This window comes from Lacerta agilis, chromosome 3 (genome assembly GCF_009819535.1).
Source record: "Lacerta agilis isolate rLacAgi1 chromosome 3, rLacAgi1.pri, whole genome shotgun sequence".
Lineage (NCBI taxonomy): Eukaryota > Metazoa > Chordata > Lepidosauria > Squamata > Lacertidae > Lacerta > Lacerta agilis.
The window spans coordinates 24,076,885-24,089,047 of record NC_046314.1 but is presented as its reverse complement, the minus strand read 5'-3'; the positions used below and the strand labels follow the sequence as shown (position 1 = coordinate 24,089,047).

The window sequence follows — 12,163 nt, the reverse complement described above, 5'->3', positions numbered from 1 at the left end:
CATCCGCGCATGATCAACGAAGCTGTCTGCTGTTTGACTTTATTATTTGAAGCTACATTGTTATCATGAGATGCGGTTACTGCGCATGTGCAGCAACTTTTCCATCCTGTTTTGAATATCCTCCCTATTCTTCAGGAAACGTGCCACTATGCTGAAAATTTCAAGCCATCATTAGACTCCATTGTGTTCAGAGTTTTCTCTGAATTCAAGGGAGTTGTGGCAGAGACAATTAGATATGCATATATACCCTGCTCCTCATTCTTAGGCACTCTGTTAAAGATGCAGTCCTATGCATGCTTCTAATAAAATGTGTTTAGTACTGAGCTATTAAGCATGCAATAATGTACTTTCAATAATTAGGGCTCCTGGTCGCACAGTGTCAACGCTTTATTTGAGGCCAGTTTTATTTACTACTCTCTCCAGCAACATATTCTGCATGTTTACACGGGGAACAACTCCCGGTGTATGCAATGGGAGTTGCTGCTACGTGTGCATGTGATTTCAGTATTGGACTTGTGCGTGTGCCCGTGTGTATTGTTTTCAGGGTGGGAGGGAAAGTAAGAGGAGGAAGCTAGGGGAAGAGAGAATGTATAGGACAGAGGCATTCATAGTGACACCTACAATTTGCTGTTTAAATGTAGGCAGTTCACAGCTCTGCATTCCCACAAAGATCTACAGTTCCAGCCTGGCAGTGGTGAACCTTGTCTGTTGTACTTCTTGCGTTGACTCGTGCTCCTCCAGGTTCGGCCCCTCTCCCGCTCCAGCCAGTCAAAATAAATGAAATGTTATGTTTTCAAGTGTAGGGGCTGAATGAAACAAACTGCGTTAGCCTCCTCCAGTGTGCATCAGAGAGAAGGCGTTGCATTCTCATTATAGGTGCTTCCTGGATGACAGCTTTACCCAGTGGAAAGAGGGATCTGCTGCAGAGATACCTTTGGGGGAAAGGAAGCCCAACCTCTCCCCCATGCTACCCCACCAACATTCAGCCAAAGTCTGACGAATGCAGCGATTTGCCGCACTTGCTATTGTTCGAACATGCCACAGTTCTACTGCAGTCGTTTGGGGTCCCTACCTTGACTTTCAATTGAAGCCAGGGCGTGGGAGCTTTGCGATGTTTCCCCGGCGGTGCACCAAATTTCGTTATTTTTTAGGTGCCCCTAATCACCCTATTGCAAGTGCATTCACCCTAGAGTGGGGGCTGCTTGCTTTTTCGCCAACACTTCTCTCAGGAGTAAATGTATTCACACTTAAAAAACAGCACAGTGTGTATATATACTCAGTTTCATTTTCCTTAGCTCCCTATAACCACCCTATCATACTCAGAGTCACAATGGGTAAAGGATGGATTTCCCCATCCCCTTGCACTGCATGCTCATCAAGAAGGGTGTCTAATCCGTATTAGCACTAGAGCCTATGCAGATGACCAAAGAACCTCGGGTGAACTTTCTTCTGCACCAACGTACCAAGTGGTAAGGCGACTTCTATTACACAGCCGGTGGAAATCTGTGGTAAGATGTTCGTCTGTGTGGGTTCCCGTGTACTACAGTGCCATCCTAACTATGCTTACTCAGAACTCAATGGGGTTTACTTCCCATTGTGCTTAGGATTGCACCCTTGGTGCAGTGCTAATCATTAAAGGGGCTGTAAAGTCTTGCCTTTGTGACTCCAGGGAAGAATTTAATGCAGATGATGTAAACATTCTGGAGAAATGTGAAAGATCCGTATGAGCTTCCTCATCCTGCTCCTGCTGATAGCTGCATGTAAGGGGTCTTCGCACAGGACATGCTTTTGTTTTGTTTTTAAAAGATGGTCATATTCGAATTCTTAACAATTTGGTTTATTAATTTTCGAAAAGGGGGAAAGTAGAGTTGACCTCAAAAGCCATAGAAACAGAAACAGATTAAATTGGTAATCTTCCCATTTCAAACGTTGAGTAATTTGGACGAGGACCCCCCCCCCAACCTTATCTGCCACCCAAAAGCCACTTGCACATATCACAAGTCATCAGTAGCCCTGGCGAGCTAACCTTCACCCAGCTTTATTATCAGTACCCTGAAAACAGTGACAAATCCATAGCGCCTTTGAGCCAGTGCAGGGTGCCTCCCCCACCCCCATGAAATCTGAGGGGCACCTGCCCTCCCCTGGGTTTATCTTCTCCTTCAGAGTGCCACATCCAGTTGGAAGTGTGAAGAAACCCCAGGCTCTCAATTTTACCCAGGAAACGGTTCTCCTTCACCATCAAAATCGACGGGGCTTTTCCAAGACAAGTGAAGATGTTTTATATCACGCTTTGTCGACGCAGTGCATCCGTTGAAAAAGCGCGTTAACACGCTTTCGCTCCCTCCCTCCCTCCCGATCCCGGGTTACTTTTATTTTTATTTATTTTACTTGAAAGTAAGTCCCCTGAGTTTCGATGACGAGCTTTACCCCCCACCCCCACCCCCGCCCAGAAAAAGCTCCTGCAGTGCCGTCCTGGGTGCACTTACTCGGGAGGAACAGAAGCTTACTCCCGAGAAAGCCAGCGCAGGCTTGGCCTGGCCTGCGTAACCTTCGGATCGCGACCCTTGGTTCACACTGGGTTACTCCGAGTCTTTTTTGTTTGTTTGTTTTTTGCTTCCCCGGCCAGACGCACTGCTTTAGGCTTTAGGTGTAACCGAGGGAGCCCCAGGAGGCTCCGTCGATGGAGAAGCCGAGATGGGGGAGGCGAAAGGAAGCCCAGGTGCGGGGGAGGGGGCAGCCCTCTAAGATCCCTTTTCCTTCCTGGGGAAATACCTCGGCGTCCCGCCTTTCCCCGAATCGAGTCTAGGGAGAGAAATGCTTGTGCCCTCGCATTCTTTCGCTGCAGCGCGCGCGCACCCCGACACACACACACACACACACACACTCGTTGGGCAGGATTTGTCAGCAAAGTTTGCCCTCAGCTTGGCTGCCTCGTCTGTAGAGCTGCCGGGGAGAGCCCAGGAGGGAAGCGAGAGAGCGAGCGAGCGAGCGAGAGAGAGCGAAGGGCGGGCTGCGCTCCAGCGAGGCTTTCCCTTCCCCTCAGACTGCAGTGCGAGCTGGGAAGGGAATTGCCATCGAGAGAGCCTTGGTGCGCGGCCGCCGCTGGCCGCGGCGTCTCGTCTCGGGCCTTCTTCTCTCGGGCCACCTCAGGCAGCCGCGAGAGGCGGATTACTCTGGCTGGTGTGGCTGCGCAAGGAGGTGCGCCGTGTGACTTCCCGCGCTGGGGTCAGCCCAGCTGCCTCCTCCGCCGCGGCAGGAGCGGTCAGTATTGTTGTCTCTCCCTTCGCGGAGGCTGCAGTTCGGAGGCGGCGGCGGCGGCGGCGGTGGGGGGAGGGCGCGCGCGCGCACACACACACACACACACACACACACACACACAACACACACACACACACACACACACACAACACACACACAACACACACACAAACGCTAGGAGCTAGTGGATGGTGAAGGAGGAGAAGAAGAAGAGGGGGGAATGAGTGTAGGGGGAAGAGAGAGAGAGAGATGGGGAGAACTGGGGTGTGTTGAGAAGGGGGAACTTCACGCGTGTCTGCATTGTGTGGTGGGCGAGGGAGAGATGGAGGCGGTGGGTATTGTGTGTGAACGGAACTCTGAGGGGACTGGGGTGTGTGTGCGTGTGTGCGCGCGCGCGTTTGTGAGGGAAATTGTGGAAGATTGTGCTTGTGTGAGGGGGGAGGTTGGGGAGAAAACGGTGGGATGTGAGTGAATGGGGGGGGCGGGTTGACCGTGTGTGTGAGAGATCTCGTGAGGGAACTATGGTGTGCGAGATATATATATATATAATATGGATCCAGGCTTGTGTTACTGTCTGTGTGTGAGAGACACAGAGCACTCTGATAAGATACTGTGTGAGAAGGTGGAGTGGACAGAGATTTCCTCCCTCAATCACAGGGAAAGCTTTCTCTCTTGCAGCTCTTCACGAGTTACTTCTCCAATGTCCATACATGTTTTATAAATGGGGGGAAAAATAGTACCAGGAAGAGTAGTTTGTGTGTGTTGCCATCTGTGTGTTTCTGGTTTCTTTTTCATGGCTTTCCTGTAGTTGTGGAGCACCTCTGTGTAAAGGTCCTCACAGCTTGTACCTAGCTCACTGGTTTTGACCACAATAATTTGAATTGAGAAAAGTTGGCATAAAATACGTTTTATTTTTATTTTTTAAAAAAAACCTTGTGCAGGGAACTGGCCAGTAAAATTTATTTTGACCTTTTAAGCATAGGGTTACAGTCACAAAGTTCCTAAAGGGTCATGTTTCAAGCAACAGTAACAGCAAAGTTACCTGTCTTATGACTGAATATTATGCAGGTTAGACTTTTCAGGTATGTGCTGTGTGTCTGAAGTGAATTAATTTAGACGTGTGTCTGAGTGATGACCCTTTAAAACAGTTCTTTACTAGCCTTGGGAGAAAGTGCAGCAGAAACAAAATACATATAGTGGCAAAATTCTGAAGAAAGCTTCCAGATACCCTAGCCTTTTTGTATATGAATCATCACATGTATGTGTATGTATACACAGACACACACACAAAAAGTTTTGTTCCCAAACTTTATACCAGAGATGCTTTTTGTTTAATGTATGTGGCTCTGCAGTCCTGGCTTATTTTAATTTATTCTCATTAAAGGTTTGCTTTTCTTGCGCCTTCCCTTCAAAGGTATGTGTGGCTATTTGTTAACCAAAATGAGGTTAAAGACATACTTGGAGTTAACCCTGTACACGTTGCACAATTATATAAGGATTAAGCAGAGTTTTAATTCTTTCCAAAGAAACACGTCAAAATGGTAGGGAGCTTGCTGAATTTCCTGGCGTTTTCTATAATGAGCAGACTTTTGTCGGTGATAGAATTAGAGACCCCGTGTTAAAAACATATATTTTTCACTGGGTTGCTGTTAAATAGCTTGAGTAGTATTTACCATTCCCATCTATTATATTAAATACAGCATTGCACATGATACACCTCCAGAGATTTAGGGGCCTGTGGGTAACAATGTAGGCAGCATACAGTACACATCCTCAATCTTGCCTGACTCTGTTGGCGAGTCTTATAAACAGGAGATTTAGAAACTATTGTTGTAATCCAAAAGTGGGGGCAAAGGAAGGTGAGGGGTCCCTCTCTTAATTCAGAGGTGAAGTTTATAGCAGCTAGAGGAGGATATCAGTCAGCAGTCTGCTACTGATGTTATTTTGCTGCAGTAATGTGGTCTCTAAGGGAACCTGTGCTTGATGCATATACTACACAGCTAGGCTTTTCTGTAGCCCACTGCCTGCCTCTCTGCTGCTAGTTCTTTTAAATGGAGGCTACTGCTGATCCAGCAAGCAGAGTGCTGCACACATGTACATCTTCCTCCGCCGTTTAGTGGCGTCAACTTATTAATTTCTTGCCTTCCAACTTTGGATCCATTGTGTTCCTGTCTGAAAACATTATGACTTCTGTCTGTGTGGCAAAATAATTAGCATACAAATGAGGAGCAATTCCTGTCTCTTGTACCTCGGAAAATGCACACACAGAGAGAAGATGTGCACTGGAAAAAGTTGACTGGGTGAATGGCAAACAAATGGTGGACATTTGGAAGCATTGCAAGAGTTTGTGTTGTTAGCGTGAAGCTGGTTTGTCACAGATTTCTGGGTGAATATCTCGAAGATGGAAAAGCAGGGTGGCTGGTGTTTGTTGTTTGAAATGATTGCTTGACGGTGTGGCCTACTTGAAAGTGCAAAGTTGGACTGCATGCATAGATAATTCATTTGGACTACTTTGTTTTTGCAATTTTCCTGCGTTCCATTTGATAGCCCATAAAGGTAAGCATGCCCCCTTTTATACTTTGTTATTTTGGCTTTCTGTTCAGCAACTGCAAGGAATTTGATTTGCTTGACGAGGGAACAAAAGAATAGGCTATTTCTTTTTATTGCATGCATGGGGGGGGGGGGAAATATATGAAATATTGAGAGAACCTGGTTCTTCTCCTAGGTCAAACAGGAATTTAGTGGTTTTGTTTTCTGAAATGTACAGCAGCCATTATTCAGTGTTTGCATCGTTATTTTTTGTTTTTCTAAAAAAGGAGAAAGTCAGAAGGATAGTCTTAATAAATGTTTCAGTTAAAATTTCAGAAGGAATTAATTCTGTGTGACATGCTTGTGAGAGAGTATATATTTTCATGACTGAAATATTGTGCCTTATATTGTGATCCTGAGAACCTTAACGACTTACTGATACAGAGATGGCAAAGGGTGAAGGGAAGTATTATTTTTGTACTGCCAAATGATATTCTGTATAGAAAAGCAGAACAGAGATAGCAAAAAAGAAAGCCTATTTAAATGTAGGCAGTAAAATCTATTATTGCAGTTACTCCAAAGTCTTTCACAGGACCTGAATATAATTTAGTCTTCTAGTAATCTAATAATTGACTTACATGTTTACTGTATAATTGTGCTGGATTACTAGAATGTTTGGTTGAAAATGCCTTCCTTCTTTTTATGATATGAGTAGTTTTATCCTGTTATAATGGTTGTTAATCTCCTTAAATACCGAGGTTTTCATTTTAACTGACCTAATTTTTAAAAAAGCCAAAAACAACCTATCCTGGTTGTGAGGTTGAAATTAAGCATAAATTATCCCTTAATTGTATTTAATTAGTTCTCTAGCCACTAGAAATTGACTGTGGAGTGTTTGGGGTTTTGTTGTTGTTTTTTTGGTCTAATTTATAAGTATACACCCTCACTTCTTTTCTTTGTAGAAAATATGTGTATACCAAGGAGGTGCAAATCTTAAAATTTTGGGGTTCTCAGGCTACCTTTGATGAAAAACCAAATATGAGAACTGAGTAAAAATTACACAATAATCATCAGACAAAGAATTGTTTGAGCAAACTGTTAACCCTTAATATGTAACAGCTTGCAGTCACTTTCTCTCATTGTTCAAGTTTGAATGCTGATGTTAAACTTAGTGGTTACCATCTAGTTAAATCACCATATGCATATGTATTTATTAAGTATAGTGAGATTATAATACAAAATAAAACCCAGATAAGTGAGAGAATCAAAAAGCTGTGTAAATAAAAACATAATTGCTTTTTAAAAGATAGAGGTCCTGTTTTTGGCCACTGGGAAAAAGTGAGCTGTACTGACAAGCTACACAAAGAAAGAAAGAAAAAAGACAAAATAATTGAAAATGGGGGTGGGGATGGGATTTTAAGAAAGAGCTAAAAGGAGTACTTTGATTTTTAGCTTAGTTTATACTTCAGATTGTCTTGTCTGATGAATTAATAAGTGTTAGGTGCCAAGCCTAAGAGAATACTGTATGCAGAATAGTTTGCTCATTGCCACCAACAGCGCTTCTTTTGTGTTTGAGTATACACTGCTGAAGTATGTTCCTGCCACTGCATCCGTGACTAGATTGTTCACCGAAGTTATTAATTTATAGTATGACTTTATGGTAGGCTATCTTGGGGTTTTTTTTGGGTAAGATTTCCCTGCTCTTGTTTTCCATATAATACAGTGAATCATAAAATTTGCTTTTTGAGGAACTCTAGTTTGTTTTGACTCCTCATAATTTCACATTATGCAGAAGTTGTGTTAATATTAAAAAAATGAACATGTGGGTATACCCACCCCTATATATATAGTGAGAGAGGTGTGTGTACTCACAAACCAGCCACAAACATTCTCATGGGAACTTTGCAAGTTGAATTCAGAAAGTGCTGTTCTGAATGTAATGAAGCAGTGGTGCCTTGCAGTCATAACCATTGCTATACTTTATCAATAAACACACACACACACACACACACACACACATATGACTTAAGCAGGCACACAGTAATTACTTGTATACTTTTCGACACAATGATAGTTCAAAATATAGCTGTTCTTTCAAATGCCATCCTTCAGAATCACATTTAGTAAGTGATCTCATTTTCTAGGATAACACTTGTATCAAGCAGAATAACTGCTGTTGTCATCATGTAACTCTTGCCATTATAGTTCAACAAAATGTACCATTTTGTTATTACTTGTTTGTTTGTTCCTTCTTTGATTGTAAGCAATGGGGAGGCTTTGTGGTGATATTTAAACCCTTATGAACCAAAGAGCCCCAACATTTGCAAATTGTTTATTGGGGCAAGTAACTTGTACGCTGTAAATTCTCTCTAAGGTTTGTCAACAAAGTACAGTTCACCTATGCTAATAGTATATTGATTAAATGTGATTTCCTCCCATTAAAGTACATTATTCATTTATTAGTACCAGCATGTTTATGTGAAAAATTAAAAGTTACAAAATGATTGAAGGACAATAGAGAAGTGGTTCAAGTTGAAAAAATGTCTAACAGACCATTAAAGTAAAATGATGATTTATTTTTATCACGTTAGATATGGTGTGGATACCAAAGTTTGATATTGCTCATTGGGAAAGGCTGCAAATATACATTTGCCACATAACTATGCTAGCCAGCTTGGATGTGAAATAATCAAGGCTGCAGGGCACCCCATAGAGAGCCATCATGTCTAGTATGGAGCAGTCTGGTAAATTGTGAACATACAGAAATCAATGTTGCATCTGCCAGTAGGCCCTTCGGTTCTCTGAAACTCCCACGTGTCTAATGAGTCGGGCCGATTGGTTTCAGACACTAGTTTCCTTCAGGATAAATTTAATGCATCTTGAGGGTCAGGCATAAGCAAATTGATTATAGCTCTGCACCAGGCAAACTCATAAACATCTGTAAGATTGGAGATTTTAAGGCCATTCAGCATCAGGGTCTGCTGTTTTCAAAACCCATCTCCCTCATCCCAGCATGGCATATCTCATGCCAGCATGGTGCTCTTGAATTGGGAAACTGATTAGAAAAAGGGCATGGTATATCCTGACGCTCTATTTCTATCTGGCAATGACCCAGCTGCTTGTAAGTTGTGGGTTGTGGATTGTGCTGCTCATTGCTAGTTGTTACTGGCCATGGGGTGGTAGGGAAAGCACTGTTTTAAAAATCATTTGCATGATAGGTTTTGAGCAGACAGCTACTTTGGTCTTGAACACAGCACAGTTAAAGCTTCTTTGTCCCCAGTGTCCATATATGCTGTTTATAACAGCAAAACCTTATTTATTTAGCTTCAGTTGTATGTTGTTCTGGGACTGGATGTTTTTAGCTTTCTACATTTTTCAGCCTTCTAGAATTTATTTCTCTTTTGGTTGTAGAAATGAAGAACATATTAAATAGTCAAGTTCGTGATGGATTAGCTTAAATGTTCAGGTACTGGGTCCAACAGACTATATGGTTCCACCTTACATTTTATACTTATTGGGGTATTATTGGGCAGAGTTAGTGACAAAATTCATTTTCCAAGCAAAATTTTGTCTTCTGCCATATCTGGTCAGGGCCGAAGAATATTACCAAGGGAATAAAACGTTATGCCTAATTTTAGTGTTCTTCTGCCTAATGTGCTGTGAATAAGTACCATGTTGCAGCATTTAACTCTGTCCATCTCTGTCACTTCCTGAACATTTGTTCTTTTTCATATAACCCCCCTCCCCCCCCAATGCTGTGAGCTTAGGATACCTGAGATTTGTTGTTTGAAGAAATTATGGAAGGGATGGTCTTCTTTTGCCTTTGAGTCCTGCCTCACATTTAACACCGGGTGGGATGTTGTTTCTGCTTCTAGGCTGTACATAATGATTCTGCTATGCTTGATGGATCACACAACTGAAAACTCTGATACAAGGTGCTTTGGAGGGACTAACAGATTGGAGGTGAAAAATATATTTTAAACAATATTTCTCTTCAATCTGTCTTGAAGAAGGAATCATGACGTATTAGTACTTCCTTCCAAAGGATGTTGAATCAATGGGCCATGCATGGCGCTATGGACTGAGGTTCTGACATGCTTTTTATAAGAGCACAGCTGAGGAGAACCTCTTGATTTAAAATGTATACTAAACCAGGGAAGCCTGGTTTATCCTGATTAGCATTGGGTCTTTTTGTCTCGGTTAAAAAAAAGAAAAGAATTGAGGCTATGCAGGTAAATAAGTGGGCCAGTAAAATATGTTTCTCTCGTACTGCCTCTAGTTTAAAAGAGGGGTTGTTGTCAGTAGTAGTGGATTTGTACAACCATTTTTGGGATTGCAGCTGATGTGATAAAGTCAACATAGCATGATTTCGCCTCCATCATGGTGGTTAGTAGTGTTGTGACACACATACCTAACATGTATCAGGCATGTTATGAGATTGCTTATCACCGTATCCTATCTCAGCTCACATTCTGAAAGTTTTCTAGAGGTGGTGGGATATCATCTTGTACAGTGCTCTCTCTCTCTCTCTCTCTCTCTCTCTCACTCACACACACACACACACAAAACTTACAGGAAATTTATTGCAGAAAACATAACCAAGAAATAATTGTGAGGACCCAATCTGTTTAAAGTTGAGCTCATCTTAATGTGTTTGAGAGCTGCAACAAGAACACATTTGTACCAGTCCAGGCAAAGTCATTTGTCCTGAAGTTGTATTAAAATAAAGGAGAACTCTGTTGCAACTAGCTCCGTTCACATTTAGTTCAGTGGGGCTTAAGCAGGATTGATTTTGTCTCTGGAGCTCTTGAATATGACTTTAACCATTGTGATTTCAGGGAGTTAGTGTGGCATAGTGGCTCAAAGCAGCAGCTAGGGGTGAGAATGATTCCCAGTTCAAATCCTTCCTCAGCCACAAAGTCATTGTGTGTGTCTCATCAACTTCCTTTAAAAATGCATATACTGTATAATTTTGGCCTACCACAAAGGGTAGTTGATAGACTTATTGAGATTTGTGTATGTGAAGCATCAGACAAACATACATTATGACAAATAATTGAAAGTAATGTGAAACCCTGTCCTAACGCTGTTTACTCAGAATTAAATCTCCCAGAATTCATTAGGACTTAGTTAGTAGAAGGCATGCTAAGGATTAGAGACACTAGAAACAATCCGGTTAAGTTTGAATTGTGGCCTTAAGTGTTGTGTGTGTGTGTGTGTGTGTCTGTTTTAGAATGTGTCATTAAAAAGGTACATTAAAATGGTAAGCATAAAAGGGCATTAATGAATTTGACCAGAGGCCAAGGTTTGTTCTTTGTTATAGCTCATGGTTAGTCTGAATAAAACTTAACCACAACTCTGGGGTTGGACAACATGCCAAACCCAACTTTGTTTTACCTTGGTGCAACTGCAAAAAGACAGGGGAGGAGCAAAGTGTCAAACTAAGCAAAGAATTGTCATGCTAAGCAAAGATTTGGGTTAGCTTGACCAGGCCATTGTCTTCCAAATATTTTAGTGGGAACCAGAATAGTCTTGATAAAGCATGTTGTTAGCAAAATGTGATTTTCAACAGGTTGTATACTTTTGAATACCATAAAATTTATAATTCACACCAGTGTCCCAAATTTACCTCATAATTATCAATATCTTCGATCCATTTGATAGTCCAAGGGACTAGCTAGTCAACTTTATTCCCATTTCCAAATATCCTGAAAAACTACTATGCTTTTGACAAGTTTAAAAACAATATTTCCTCAAGGGATTAGCTTCACATATACATCAGGCCAAGAAATGTTCTCATTTGCACCCCTCCAAGGACAAGTTATTGTACCTGTTTACAAATGAGAGAGAGAGTCACTAATGATCTAAACAGTAATAGGTTGAAATATTTTACTGGTTATCAATAATATTAACATTTAAATGCTAGCAAATTAAGTTTTGGTAGAAATCAGGAACTGATGATACTATTGTGATTTAAACAATTTCATTGTCAGTTCCTTGGACTTAAAATCCAGATCACTAATGGATTTTTTCCCCCTTCCTAGCAGACTTGTCAACAATCTGTCTGTCATGACCATCTACTGCCTTTGGATTGTGGACAGAATGTTCAGTGATAGCATTAAAAATTATGTATGCAAACTGAGAGCACAAGATTGTAGGGCTGCACTTAAAAACGAGCTGTCTTGGAGTATGCTTTATTTATTCAAATTTCTATCCAGCCTCTTCCCAAATGTTCAGGGTAGATGATGGCAAATTAGCAACATGCACTGATTTTAGTAGCATGATTTTGTTTTAACACATCAAAATGCTACACTCTCATCTATATGGTGACACAACCTTGCATGATAAAAGCTTCTTATGCATTATAAACTGCTTA

General features: G+C 41.7%; 1 protein-coding gene across 3 annotated transcripts in view; it reads left to right on the top strand.

Moving 5' to 3' along the window:
* The first annotated feature begins 3,135 nt into the window (after nucleotides 1-3,135).
* MYT1L (myelin transcription factor 1 like) overlaps nucleotides 3,136-12,163 on the top strand; it is a 264,817-nt gene continuing 255,789 nt past the window's right edge. Inside the window, exons 1-2 of one of the 3 annotated variants that reach the window (XM_033143039.1) lie at nucleotides 3,203-3,261; nucleotides 5,806-5,814. The gene's annotated coding sequence lies outside the window, so the exon portion shown is untranslated. Of the gene's footprint in view, nucleotides 3,262-4,923; nucleotides 5,815-12,163 lie in introns of those variants that run through there. The other 2 variants (XM_033143037.1, XM_033143041.1) reach the window with 2 other exon arrangements.